The following is a 15,305-nucleotide window of genomic DNA, read 5'->3' on the forward strand; positions in this document are numbered from 1 at the left end:
TACTTTGCGATTCACACCACGAAACGATAAATTACATTGCAAGAATAGAGACGCGACGCGAGAAGGAAGAAAAAGCAAGTGGCCAAAACTCAGGCATTTGACACGATTCACGATTCTTCGTAATTATTTAACAGATTTTTAAAACGATATATTTTTTATCATTCCTTTGTTAAAGTATGTGGATACAATTTTTTCCCTTGCGTTATATATTTTATTATATATCATTATACAAATCTTACACCTTAATGATCCTTGGCAATCCTAATTGAAACAGATCAGTCGACTTTGAATTCTATTAACTTAGAAACTCTTTAACGAAAAATTTATCAAAGTAAAGAAAACCGCCACGCTATTCACATTATAAATAAAATGGCAAATTTATGATAATTATAATCTAGATAAAATTAGAAGACAACTCAATTATAGATTCAACTGAGAAAGTGATTCCAACTATTTGATCGCTAGTACATTGCACACGTTTGACTTTCCCACCAAATCGTAAAGGAAGCAAAAAGGAGGAAGCATCGACTTGGATCGTCGCGACGACGACGCGACGTAGCGAGCTATCGTTTATGAAATACGTGTTCCGCCTGAATATTCGCAAGGCTCGCGGCGCTCGTAGCCGGGACGAGCCAGGCTATTGTATGGGAAACGGATAGAGTGGCGGCATTTGCTATTCTCGTAACGCACAGACTATGTTCCATTGTCACATTGTGCCTGCTAATACGCTAAAAGCCTATCTGTGTTGAGATCTGCACGCGGAATATTGCCGCGCCCGGGATTTGAGGCGGCGTAACGAGGTTACGTCCGAAGAGACAATCGCGAGTTAATGACTACGTAATTGAACGGCAACCCGGCGGACGGAGAGACCCAGCTAAAAGGAGATTGATCTCGCTTGAAGGACTTTCCGACGGGAGCTGGGTAATCCCTGTCCTTAAGAACAGGACGAAACATTTTCGGAAACAAAATTGAAGCTTCTTACCTGTAGAATTTTTTATTACGTTTTCGTCATTCATTATGTTTTATATGTAATATTTATTTACATTTTATAATACGTATTTTTAATATATATTCGACATTCAAATGACAGAGAACAATAAATGTACACGCATATGTATACACAGTGACTACGAAAAATACATTGGCATATATAGCCGTATATATTTTTCAATGAATTTTGAATTTTTACCTTTCCACGTTATAATTCTACATTCTAACAATTCCTTTTATGTATCTGTTAAATAAAAGGAAAATTGTATTAACGTCGAGAGGAATTATAGCAGTTTGTATATTCCTTCTAATCTTTCTTCGTAAGAATATGTACAGTAAAATACATACAGAGTATATGTACAGCAAAATAAATAAAATATAACAATACTAAATAAATACGTAAGATCATGCATTGAAAATTATGTATCTGACGTATTCCATCTTTATCTCTGTTTTCAGAAGTTTCACTAACATATCTCCTGTCTCTTGAGTCAAGTCATAGAGATATCGGGAATGGACCACGTATTCTTTGTAAAACGTAGCCCATAATTTTTACACTTTCTACTTCAATTTACCACACAAAATTTAGAAACACCGTTCGATACATTCGTGCTCAAACTTCCTTACACGTGCACACAAGTTACGTAAGAAAAAGAGAAAAGGGTCGAAAAACGAGCGTGTTTTAAAGTGCCAAGCAACATGACGTTTCTGTAAGAAACACATACGAGGGAACATACACTCGTCCCCGCGATTTCTTTTTACCGCTAATGGCAGCAGATTAAAATAAACGATTCGACGTCGAACGGTCGAACGAGTCGCGTCGATGTAATGACAAGTGTTTCTTGCGTGCGAGCGGCTTTTTCGTTGGGTGCAGCGTATCGTGTCCGAGGCGAACGTTGGCACGCCTTGCGGGGAAAGAAAGCGAGGCCTCCCTTAATTTCGTAGGCTCGCGTGCGTCGTCGAACCGCAACCTGCCCCAAATTCCATCGTTTCACGGGAAACGCGAGCGATCGAGGTAGAATTTTGTATTGCGTACGCGAAGAAACCATGTAAAGACGTTTCTTCGTTATGAAAACATAAAAAAAAAAAAACACACACACAGAAAAATAAGAAGGTAAGAAAGAAGATAAAAGGTGGAGAAATAAGGAAACGACTGGAAAGGGAAGATCCTTTGGAGTCGTTGTTCACGGGCGGACGAGCGGCTGACGAGGGCGTGCAAATTTGTTTAACGACGCCCAAAGCCACGGAAAAACGCGCCGACAGCAAGCGACGCGATTATGAAAATTTTCTTTGACAAATACTCCCTTGGCCTCAGCCTTAACCCTCGGTCGCGTTGCATTTTTTAACCGCGCTGCGTGTAATTATGTCGTTTCTGCGTAGCGAACTTCCGAAGCCATCCGACATCAAACGAAATTTCCCCCCGTTCCGTGAGAAACCTCGATACCGCGAGATCTTCTTTCAAACGGTCGATACCTCGCGCGCAAATATTCAGATACGTTTAATCGCGAAAATGCGTTACCGTCGACGCGCAATAAATATGTTGATTCTCCGAATAATTTCGTTCTTCAAACGAATAAAAACAGATTATGATAACGAATTGCATTTAAACCTGAAACGACGATGTTTCCGCTATAGTTACATTCGCCAAAAGACAATCGCATAATGTGTAACCGCGCATCTAATTAACTGTATAACCGTACATAGGATAATTTAACAAATAAATTCACCTCTTGTCAACGAACAATAATTTCTTCCAATATCTCATATTGTTTATGATATAATCCGATACAGCTGCACGTACTAGCTGATGTTGCAAGTGCAACATTGCTACACGATTCGCTCCTCTTTCTTTCTATAAAAACCATCCCATAAAATAGAATCATTGCAGAGTAGCGAAAGGATTAAACATCCAGCGCGCACCAAAAACGTCTGCACGCAAACCAACCATCCAACCGACCACTTATTCCACATCATAACACGACTCACGCGCAAAGTCTCGAGCGAAGCGACATTGCCATCGAGGAAGATCGTCGTTTTTATCTGCCAGACCATGGAAACAAGCGGTCGTCTTCTTTCCGGCTAATGCGAATACTCGAAGCGTTCACGAGCGATGTCGCGCGGACGACACAGGCAGAAAAAGAATCGTATAACGGCTCATCGGGGGCTTTTTAGGGGGACGTTGGAACGTCTGTGGAAGATATCAGTGCGGGTTTATCATGAACAATACGACATAGAGCGGCTCGAACTGCTCCGCAATAAATTCGTACCGACCGCCAAGATATTTCATAAGGGAGGAATCCATCAATAACCTGCGAGCGTGTGCGTCGAAGATTGTGGTGGTGACACGGGCAGAGGAAGGGCTGTCGCAGGAAGAGCCTGTAGTTCGCAGCAATAAATAATGCGATAAAACACGAGTGAGAGCCGCGGAGGGCGGTAGAATTTCGTCGAGTAGATGTTCTTGCCACCCTCAGCCGACTACCCTTCTTTGAAGTCTCGCGCGTCTCACCTAACGTAGGTATTTCCGGCTTTCGCCGCTTCCTGGATCAGTGAGGAAAAGCCACTTTGTCGAAAGCGGCCCGCCTCACTACCCAGACAAACTCGATTACGCTCGCGAGTACGCCATAAATGAATTTCACCCGTAAGACAATGCTTCCCAGTTTATGCAATTTACGGCGAACCCTGAACGCAGCCGCCGTGATTTCGATACATAGATGAGGATGCTGTTTTTTATCAGCCGGAAGTTTTATTTCTGTGGCTGAGTGGATGGAACGAAGAAGTAGATCGAACAGATACTTTGTGGTAATAACGGTGCTTGCTGTTTTAATCTTTTATTAGGGAGAAACTGGTCGTCGATTACACGGCGGGTTGTTATTTTAAGCGTGTAAAATGGAATCATAATAATCAACTCTGATAGCATTACATTTAATTCTATTTCTCTATTCGTACTATTAGTTATTATGCTTTTATTGACTTATTATTTAAGAATATTATGTTTGTTTTTATTATTTTACGGATATTACAGCCGACGTTATGAGAAGATATAACATCATTATGAATAAATTATGAATGATGCGATGAAAATAAACGAGTATATATAACTATCCTATCTTGATAAAAGTAACCATTAATTTTACAAAATTACCTGCATGTTTCAATAATCGCAAGAACGATAGATCCAATATCGGTTATCTCGTAAAAAGGTTTGACGTAATTTGAATAGAAATTTAACACTGCCACAGTGCTCGAATCTTTAATAAAATATCCAGCGATAAATCGAAAGGAAAAATCACGTATATCAAGAATAATTATTTCGTTTTTTTTCCTTGTTAAAAATAGAAAATTAGAAAAAAGAAAAGATAAGACGAGAATCAAAGAAAGTTCAAATCGAAATCCAATATTAAAACCGCAAAAAGCCCTAACACGCCCTAGAAATTCATCATCGTTGCAAAGGATTCTACGCAAACCAAAGATGGTGCTTGATCTACCGAATCGCGTAAAAGCGAACTGAGAAAGTATCCCGATACTAGAGCTGGAGTACCGTGGAAAGGTTTCCCTTGTTTCAGAGGCAAAGTCGATGAATTATCGTTCACCTATAACGTTCTTGGCTTGGCTTTCAACCCGGGTTTCCGGCCGTCTAGGGCTCCTCCTTCTGGTGCAAGGGGTTTCAGGCTCGCGCAGTTGCTTGGAGAAAGCATATTCATAAAACCGTCGAAGCAAAACCGCTTTATATCACGAGACTACCCGCCTCGCCCGCTTCTCCCTTGGTCGAATTGGGGTTGGCGAATCGTCGAGTGCCGGTACGTCGAATTTATTAGCACTAAGCCGCGAGAAACGGCCGCTGCCAATCACGAATTACGCCCAATAACCAGAATTGTAACCATCCACCAGGCTAACCCAGCAATCCTGATGGCAAGGATCGTTACTCTCTGAGCTGCTACTCACCGGTTAGCCAGTCGAATCGTTATCTTACTCCGTATAAACGTTAATAACATCGCGTGGCACAGGCGGACACCGCGTATTTGGCTTTGACAATACGGAGAATTATTATGCGAGCCAGGGGTCGCTTTACTCGCCTATGCAATGTCATTTGCTCGTGACACGCGTTACGACTCGCTGTTACGTTTATGTCCGGACATAAAAATGCCTGCCGCTCGAACATTCTCTCTCTCTCTGTCTGTCTCTCCCTCGCTCTGTCTAGGGCCGGACTTCTGTATATGTTTCAACGATCGAAACCTCTTCGAGGTTTCCCACTCTGTTTACCATTCCATTCGACGTTTCCTCGAGGGATGTTCCGGTACCATCGACTACAAAAGGAAGAAACGATGGTCGAAGCTCGCGTGTATACGCTCGTTTGTATCTATTCGAAGGTAATCGAAGCGAAACGAGCCTGGCGAGCAATCAACGCGCGCGATTGCAGCTCGAAACACGGGGCATAATTACGTCGGTATACGCGATACGGAGTGTCCAATTGCACCGCTGGATATTAATATTCCTAGTTCGTCCAATTATCCGAACGTCATCCAAGTAGCGACTGTTCAGCGCAGGATTAGCCGTCCGATTCATAAATACGTGCTGATACGAAACGGTTTCAATGTTCGAGGATGAGACTGTCGTCGCAGTTAATCAGGAGACTGGTTGATTACTATGTCGAAAGAAAGCAACGACCAGCTGCCACATACGTGGAAACAGTTCAGGCAAATAGATTTAATTAAATCATATCGCGGCATGTTCTTCGCGATTGCAAGGTGGATTTGATTTCGACTCGTCCAGTAGATACTCCCAACTGTGGCCAGCGAATTTTTACGATTTCTAGCTTCTTTCCGATTTAACGGCACCTTTAACGACTGGCTGTTTCTCGCAAACATAGTACAAGTCGTCGGCTGCATCCAGTTACATCTAATCATCATAACCTCCCGTTCGAGCAGTCAGCCAACGAGCTCGGATTGTAAAAGTTTAATATCTACCGGTTTACGATTCCGCGATACACACGATCGCGCGTGTCCTGCACGCGCGCTGCACCGCGAACAGGTCCCTACCTGCGTAATCGGATCCATGAGGAAGGAGAAACCCGCCGATACCGCAGACTAAGATTACGCGAAGCGGTTGACTAAGCGCGGGCATCTTTTAAACGGTGAAGGAACTTTATCGCTTTTTAATTATCAGTTTGAAAAGTAATGTGCGAGATGAATAGGAAAATTGATGTTTTTATCTGTTGAAACACTGAAATATAATAACACACAGATATAGTTCAATTGTTAGAATTTAATCTTGAGGTTGAGATTAATAATCTGTGGAAGACACAATGTTTATGTTAAGATAATATTCAATGATATTCATTAAACAGAACTATAGAACTTGATGTATATAAGCGAGTGATATAATTAACAAAGTATGCAAGAATTGTTGATTGTTGGCCAGTTACTCTCAGACTAGACTTAGGTAGTGACCCATGATCCCTTGAATATTTTGAACCCCACTCTCTATACAGTAATGAGTATGATCTGTGTAAGTGTCCTATTCAAATGCCTGTGTAGGTGTCTGTGTAAGGGTTTTGTGCCTATGCGTGAAATATCGTTGTATTTCTCAAATGAATGCTTTATGGATGCCCAGGAAGCTCAGAAACGAAGAAGGCAAGAGTTCAAATAGTCCTAGAACAGAGTACATCATCGCATCTTCTTCGTTCATTTTACGATTCCTCATAATTTGTAATATTTTACACCTTCCACGAGGCATTAGTTATTTGTTTTTGTTTTGTAGATAACGTTTACTCATGTAAAAATGTACGAATGAAATCATTAAAGTAGAAATAACATAGAAATCTCATAAAATGTCTGTATAATGAATTATGGATTGTACCTATGTACGACTGGTAATATTATAGTTGTGATAATAATCAGATATACATTGAATAGAATTTTTCTTTCTTAAAGAGAAAGATATTCGTTGTCAAATATAAAATACACCTTAGAATTTGTTACAAAAAAAAGGCTCGATAAAAGGATGATGTACCATAAAAAAGGCAATAATTCGAAAACTCATTCCGCGTATAGACTGAAACTGGACATACAGTAAAATCGGGAACAAGGGAGAAAGACTAGAAAGAGACGAAATAACAGAGAGAAAGAGGGAGAGAGAAACAGGTCGATAGTTCGATGGAAAGGGGTGAAAAGGGGAGGAGGAACAGAGAGATAAACATAGACAGAGTTCGGTTAGTTTGGATTTAGTTTCGAGTTTACGTTCCTGGCTTCCTAAGTTAACCGAGCACGTAAACGCAACCGTTCCGGCCACCGACTGGTTATATTCTATTACACGATAAATATTGTAGCCAGATATATACGCGGGGGTCGGCACCCGCGTATCATCCCTTCCATTACGCCACCCCTAGCCCAACTCGGTATTATACGGCGAATTTAATTACGATACGCGCCGATCGAGCAACGGTGCATTTTCCATTCCTCTTTCGCTCGTCCCACGTTTAAAAGCGGCCGCGCTCTCACCCCTTTTTCCTTTTTTTTTTTTTTTTTTCGTTTTTAACTTTTCACATCGTTGCACGATGTCAGGATTAATTTAATTCTTAATTAAAACCTTTCAATCACCGACCGATAGATACAAATAACGCGGCGTTTCGCGAATAACGACGAGACGCTAATGAAAGGCCAATCGATATCCATCGAAATAAAAAAGCAAAGATAGAAAAAGGAAACAGAAGGGAAGAATACACGCGACAGGAGTAGGGGAAAGAGATATTCTTCGAGAACGCGAGTACGAAAATGGAGTGGCTTCCATGGCGAACACATCAATGGCGACGCGTAATTGCACCTTTGTGTCGTCGCGGCGAACGTTTTTTGCCGATCTGACGTTATTCGAAAGGTCCTCCAGCCTGCGAGACCACTTGACCCCCACTCGAGAAGGAGCAAGACGAACGAGGGCTCTTACAAGGACCACCGCGCCTCTATCTGCTTTCATCAAAGACGATCCGGCTCTCCTCTTTTTCCTCTCGTTTCTGCGCCTTCGTCCGCTTTCCTTCGACTCCAAGGATCGAGACTCCGGGGCTCGGAGTTTGTATCGGCTGCGTCGTGTTTCCAGGCAACTGCTCGCCTCCATTTCGAGCACGTAATAAAGAGGATAAACAGAAAAAGACATGACCCCGTGAAGACAAGCACAGAAGAAAAGGTGTAAGATTGCCCGCTCTCATCGTCGATGCTTCACTTCCATTTCGTTCCGTACGTTCTATCACATAACTAAAGGCAGTTCGATTATTTGTCCGGTGTCGTGCTCTCGATTGAGCCACCCTCAGCCCTGTTTGACCCAATTTCCCCTCAATTTACCAGTAAATAAACGAGCAGGCAAACATTAAATGAATCAAGACATTTATTTGGTCACGAAAATGAATTCCATGTCATCAGTCGCTGCGGGCGGTACACGTCTACTCGTCCATTTGATTTCCTCCTTTCATCCCTTTTTTTTTATACTTTCCTGTTTTATCTCGTCACGATACATGCCACTTTTGTAGGAAAAAGCGAGCTTTCTGATACACTCTATCTAAATTGGTGTAATTTACGAGTCGTGGATAATCCACCTACGTTTCGCCAATCGGCATTTATTTCCACGCAATCGCATGTCAGGAAACGAACGCAAGAAATAGAACGCTCCATTATGAGAATATATTAAGCTGCGGTAGTTTAATAAAAAGAAGACTATTTCCTATTCCCATTAAGCAGTGGCTCATGAAACTATCCCAACACTTATGACTCTTTATGAATATGTTATGCGTGTTATACAAAACATTTAGAAATTTCATTAGTTCTGTAACCAGGCTCGATTATCGTGATTATGGTATTTACCCATAGAGAGGTAGTCGCTTCGCTACAATGGAAGTTACCTATTAAATACAAATCGATATCGATTTGACTTCGAAATTTATCTTCAACAGAAATGAAAGGACATCTAAAGAACAAAGCTTCCGATGAAGAAATTACCATATCCGAAAGAATGACAGATTTAAGCAGTGAATGGATTTCCTCACTGATCAAAATGAATTTCCATCAGGAGCATTGCTGCAAATTTTCAACCAACGTCTCGTTCCGATAATCGTCTCTCGTTGAAGAAACTACCAAAGTTAAGAGTCACATTGGCGTGATCGAATGTATCGCTGGAAAAACGATACGAGCCATTTTGCACAAGTTTGCATTCGAATGCTCATCCATTTGCGCGTGTGCCATTACCGCGACGAGTGGAGAAAAAGAACGAACAATGAACCAAAGAACGAAGAACGAAGAGGGACGTAGCGGGCAGAGAGAAAAATCGGAGCCGACGATTTGCGCCCACGGCGCACTGAATCGTCGTCATTAGACTTCGCCTCGATTTGCATCGAGAGGAAACGACGGAGCGGAGTTTCCGTGGACGTCGGGATTTAACATATTCCGCGCGTAAAAACCGTGCGCCTGTCCGAGCCGCTCGTAAAACGGCAACCGCGCGCCCGATACCGGAAAATCATTGATTATAGACAGAGAAACTTTCCCCTGGGGCGGAATCGCGAGTCGAAGAACGGAACGTTTCCGCGGCGTTTGTACGTGAAGTCGTACAACTGCCTGGTTATTGTTGGAAATAGTTCCACGGATAGTTTACCCGTTCACGGTGTCTCGGCAGACAGCTTTCGATTGAACGTCTGTCGCTTTGATCTTCCACCAGTTTCCATTCGTTTCGTTTCGAAGGTCTTCGAGACCGCGTTTCCCCTACCTCGTCTTTCTCCCCCATCTTTCGCCATCTTTCGCAGACTGTTTGCTAAACAAGATGCGACCGAAAGTCGAGTAAATATCGCGTTACCAATTTTGAGGATCTTTCTTCATCGCTTTTAACTTCTTTTTCGGTGAGGATTTCTCTTTCTTTTTTTATTTATCTATTTATTTACTTATCTTGCTTTCCTTTTTTTCTTTTTTTTTTTTGATGGTGATACTAAGTATATTTGTCTGAATATTTTATGGTGCGTATGTTAGGAACGTGATTCGGTTTAGATTTGAGATGAAAAAGAAGTACAAGGTTTTCTATGATGTACATTCCTGATGATACTATATGAAGATTACGGAAAATGGTATAATAAATCACATGTTTCGTGTCTTATGAAACAAGGATGTCAAAATTTGATATGGTGTTAGTAGATTTTGTGTTGGTAATTTCCCTTCCTGCATTTTATTTGGTATATCTCTCTTGAACGTATCAGGAATGTAATACAAGAATGCCATAACATTATGCTAATGAGACACGACTATTACGACACCATTGGTTAGTCGTTGTATTATATATTCGTTTGTATGTATTCGAGGAATATGATTGTTTAGATTTCACATGCAAAAATGGTACAAGGTAACAAGGTAGTTTTGCATAATACATGTTGTAAAAGTGATAGGTATTAGCAAGTAATCATCTTACATTTCATGCATTTTTAATTCTGCATACGGTAGTACAGGTACCCATAAAAAGTAGCGTATGAATCATATATTATCATAATTATGTTTTATAATTACGTTACGAGTAATTCATCATACGTTTATTCATCAACCTCTATTACAAACGAGCATCCATGGTTATTAACATTATACAATTTTACATAATTTAATGTTACACCTATCAACGATTCTTTAACGCAAAACCTACTACCAAATTTTGGCTGAATTACTAAATTCTAGAATTGTCTGAATTTATTAAAAACATACAAAGGCATATAGAAGTATTAATATCAATTTTTATTCGAACAGAAACACAATTATATTAGGTTGTCTTTCTTTCGCAAACGTGTTTTTTACAGCAGTGCACCTTCATACAAACGTGAAACAAAGTCTGTGAAATGTCGCCGTGTTTATCTCAACAGAACAAAAAGGATCATACGTAATTCGACAAAATAATATAAAACAAAAAACGTTGTGCGTCTACTATTTCCTCATAAAACGAAAGAAACTTTTCGGACAACCTAATATCTGTACGTTACTCATTTCTTATTAAATCTGAATGTAATTAAATCATCGCTTGAATTTTGATCATTCACGCATTTTAGAGATAAATAATTCTTAGTCTTAAACACCGTATCGATATCTACTTTGAAGAAACAATTTTCATCTCGTATCCACAGAAACCTTTGACCGCGTTTTACCAAAATACCTTCATCTCCTGTTCCAACTCTTTCGTGCACTCGCGCGACAGAAATTTCATCAGAAGCAACGTGAAACGCCCGGGGCCGTTTCACTTGAGAAACGATAACCGCGGAAGAAACGCGTGTTCCAGGTCGCGAGGTATTGACCTAGTGAGACGACCCTTGCACGGTAGCTCGCGTATCATCCCTTCGTTCATTATTTACACCCTCGGAGCGAAGCAAGACTCGTATGTGAAGCAGCGACCCTCTGCCGTGGAAAGAGTGGCAGGAGGAAGCGGAGAAGGGAGGGAGTGCGCAGCACTTAATTCTTCTTGTCTTCTCAACCCTGTTCCCGGGAGCAAGTGGGCCAGTGGGCTGCTGAAGGTACTCGAGGTCGACGTTTCTCGGCTATAACGGGCTCCGACGATTTCGATGAATAATAAAAGCCGACCGATTCACGCGGCATTCCGTGAATCAGTGACGGAGCGCAAAAGGAAAGCTTAATGAGAGCGAGACGCCGTTTGCGTCGATTTGTTTCACTGGAATACCTCGATCTCTTTCGTATCGACGATCGAGGGTTGGAAACACGGAGAAAGAGTATTCCGCGCAGGCATACGAGTAATAGAAAACCGTGGATTTATAGCGAATTGACCTTTCAGCTTTCACTGGCTACCTGTGGATGATGTATGTTACAGAGAAGTGGATTTTCCGTTGAAAATGAAGGAAACGTAACTTGCTGCTTCCTGCTCGCGTCGAACATATTTTTCCTACCCTTGGTTAGTTTCTTCTCGCCGGTGAGAAAGAGGGGGAAAAAAAGTAGCGAAGACATGGGAAGAGAAAGAGAAAACGGGGGTGGAAGGTAAGCCACCCGCGGCGAAGCGATCCCGCGTGCCCCTTAGTTGAACTAATTTAAATATCAGTTCGGCAAGGGCGGCTTGTAAATCTATCAGCCGTGCAGAAATTTATGGGCAAGGCGCGTATGGATGTTTTATTTAGTAGCTCTCGGATCGCGCTCGGCTACGGGTTAGGCAGCCGTGTACAGAAGAGGTGCTTCATGAATAAAATATCACTGCTAATGCCCGGAGGCCGGGCGACGCGTTTTTCTCCCCGAAAGATGCGTCGGGCAAACACGAGCGAACGAAGGAAAAGAACAGAAGAAGGTGAGGAAGGAAGAAGAAGAAGAAGATGACGATGACCAAGATGAAGGGAAGAGAAAGAAAGAAAAAGAAAACGATCACGACATCGTTTGGAAAAACGATCGTAAATAACTGTGGAAAAAGGTCGTCTATTTTGACTGTCGTCGTCGAGTGTGGTCAGCGATCGAATACGAGTCGATTCGATCCAATGGGGATGAATCAGGCACAGCGAACATTGCTTACGTTCCAATCGAATTAATTCGCGCTTAGTTGGCCGAGGTCGACGATAATCTGCTTAGCGGAGGATCAAATGAGCGAGCAGAATTAATTCCGCTGCTTAATCTCGCCCGTTAATCTTAGTTAACACCGTCACTTTTCACTGATCTGCTCTATGTTCCCCGGTGTAATGTCAGGTTATGTTCACGATGGGATTTACCTCTCCCTGTGGATCTGCTATCTGGCTGCTAATTACACCACCAAACGACTCAATTTTCAGGGTTTAGAACTGGACACGATATTATTGACAAAAGTTATTCTTCAATGACAATTGAAAGATTTTAAGCTACCCCCAGCTGAATGCGCTATGACTATACACTAACCAGGTAACTTTTTACTGATTTGTCTTTTCATCTCTTAAAGTAATGCAAAATTATGTTCACGATGAAATCTACCTTTCATCATGCAACTAATTGCATCTAACCAATAATTTCGCCGTTCAAAGTTAATTTTCATAGTTGGCAAATAAACGCAATATTATTACCGGAAATTGTATTTCCCCGACAATCGGAAGATTGAAAACACCCAATGAGATTCAAAACTGCCCCCGGTCGACGAGCAACCACCGCTCTAAAATACACGACAAATCTGTATTTTATTATTTCTGCCTGTGGCATTTAAGAGGCCGAGACCCTCGGTATCGCGAAAGCAGCAGGATTTTTCGGCGGGAAAGGCGAAGCAGGAAGCGGAGCGAGCGGATACGGCCACCATTTGCATTCGCGGTTGTAAAGAAGGCGAAAAGCGATCGGTTCTCTCCCGATAATAAAGACAGCCCGAAGGATAAAGCGACCCTTTCTCGAGCCACGAAAACTGGTCGAGGGGGCCACGAGAGCTTATGCTTCGAATAAACCTCGAAGGGAGGCCAACCACAAGAACGAAGAAACCGAGAAGAAGGTATCGGAACGACATAAGTCCGGAATCGACCGTTTTTACCGTGCGAAGGCAACTTTTATTTCGCGGATTCGGGAATATTCCATCATTCCACGCATTTATCTTTACAGTCAGTCATTCCGGTAGCTAGCACTTCGTCGACTAATTTCCTACTCGCGTTCGATTTTCATGAGATCCTTCTTAAATCTTCACGATCCAATGGCAGCCACGCGAAACTCGTTTACGCTTTTGTGCCTTTATTTCGTCGTACATATAACATTTATATGTTTCGTTATCACTTATGCCAAGGTAGAAGCGTGCCCAGCTTGTAAACTTGGATCATTTGAGTCGGGTTATTTCAGAAGGATATTTGAGTTGAGCAAAGTAATTTGCCTTGTACTTTGCCAAATTCGATCGTAAGCAAGTTTTAATCGATCTACGTTTGCAAACAAACTGTTTATAACTTGTTACTAGTGGCGTGATAAACAGTATGGCGTATCAAGTATACAATAAGTTTCATTATTCTGTGCAAAATTCAAGATTGAGTTTTAAGACGTTGAAGACTTATATGACTCGAATAACCCTACCTTGTTATATGCATGCTTTATGCCTGAATTTTCACTATATAGAAGCACGTTTAACAGCCGCTTTCTCGGCTTATTTCAGCGGTCAGCATTTTAGATCGTTAACTGGCCGCGTAACCGACCACCGTTCACGATTATAGTTTATACCGTTAATTACATGATTTATCGCCGCCTCGTAAAGGAACGCGACTCCGCCTAGGCCGCTTGTTCATTAAAGTACCGACCCGCCGTGCGTTGCATGGAGTCGTAAGTGCACGACTTACGTAACAGCCAACCGAGATACGCGTTAAGTAACCCATTAAAGTTGAAATCTTCTCGCTCTCCTGACGTTTGTAATGGATATCGTCGCGCGAGACTCGTTTCTAGGATCGATCGATCGAAGCGATAGTATTATTATTACGATTTTTGAAGAAAAGAAATTGATCGGGAAAAGAATGAAAAAAAATGTGGAACGCTTCACGATTTTGCGTGTCATCCTTGCGCAGGGGCCATGCTAATCTTCTCTGTATCGTTCCAATTTTAGTAAATGTACTGCCGAAGCAAGTACACTTACACTATTTGTCAACTGGTATATATAGGAAGTGACCAGTAAAACAGCCACTAGCGGGAAACATTTATTTCGACTGAAGAGCTTGTGCCACCTAGCGTCGATTTTTTCTTCCAACATGTGACGTCGATCATTTTGCCGGGATATTCAAAACCGTCGTAAGAACAAAATTTCATTGTTAAAATATTATAAAGTGTAATTTATATGCTTTTATTTATATGTTTTTATTTAATAAAAAGTTTTCTCTTATGACAGCAGTAAATCACTCGATGCGTAGAAATATCGACTGACACGTGTTGCGCGTATCGAGCAAAAACAAGAGAATTGTAGAGACGTTTCGATTCGTTTCCTGGTGAGTGTATAGCACGTGACTTTTTATCGTGTAACCGATACTGGCATCAGTGGTTCTAATAAATTTTGAAACACTTAATTTGTTACTTTCATCCCTTGTTATTTTTAACTCTACATATTCCTCTTTCTAGATTCTAGATAATCGATTTTCTAGCTGACACCATTCCCAGCAATGAAAATTACCTACGTAAGGTATAATACGAGCTTTACATCATATTATAAAACTATAAAATTATACAAAGCTCAGTAACACTTTAAACCAAATACCTAAATCTTCCGCTGTAGCCTTTTAACTTTCTCAGCAACAAAAACATCATCGAAAGAAACATCGAACGCAGAAAAATGTACGACAAAATTAAAATTGTATGGCGAAAAGTGGTCCTATATACAAATCAATCGGATCTGCATTTCTTCCGCTAGCTAAC

At 41.4% G+C, this 15,305-nt stretch overlaps 1 non-coding gene across 1 annotated transcript; it reads right to left on the reverse strand.

Annotated features, from left to right (window-relative positions):
- Nucleotides 1–14,422: 14,422 nt before the first annotated feature.
- Nucleotides 14,423–14,529, reverse strand: LOC132908462 (U6 spliceosomal RNA). Its single transcript, XR_009658368.1, has one exon. It is a non-coding gene; the product is annotated as a U6 spliceosomal RNA (small nuclear RNA).
- Between the last annotated feature and the right edge of the window lie 776 nt (nt 14,530–15,305).

The sequence above is a fragment of the Bombus pascuorum genome, chromosome 6 (genome assembly GCF_905332965.1).
Source record: "Bombus pascuorum chromosome 6, iyBomPasc1.1, whole genome shotgun sequence".
NCBI classification, from domain to species: domain Eukaryota; kingdom Metazoa; phylum Arthropoda; class Insecta; order Hymenoptera; family Apidae; genus Bombus; species Bombus pascuorum.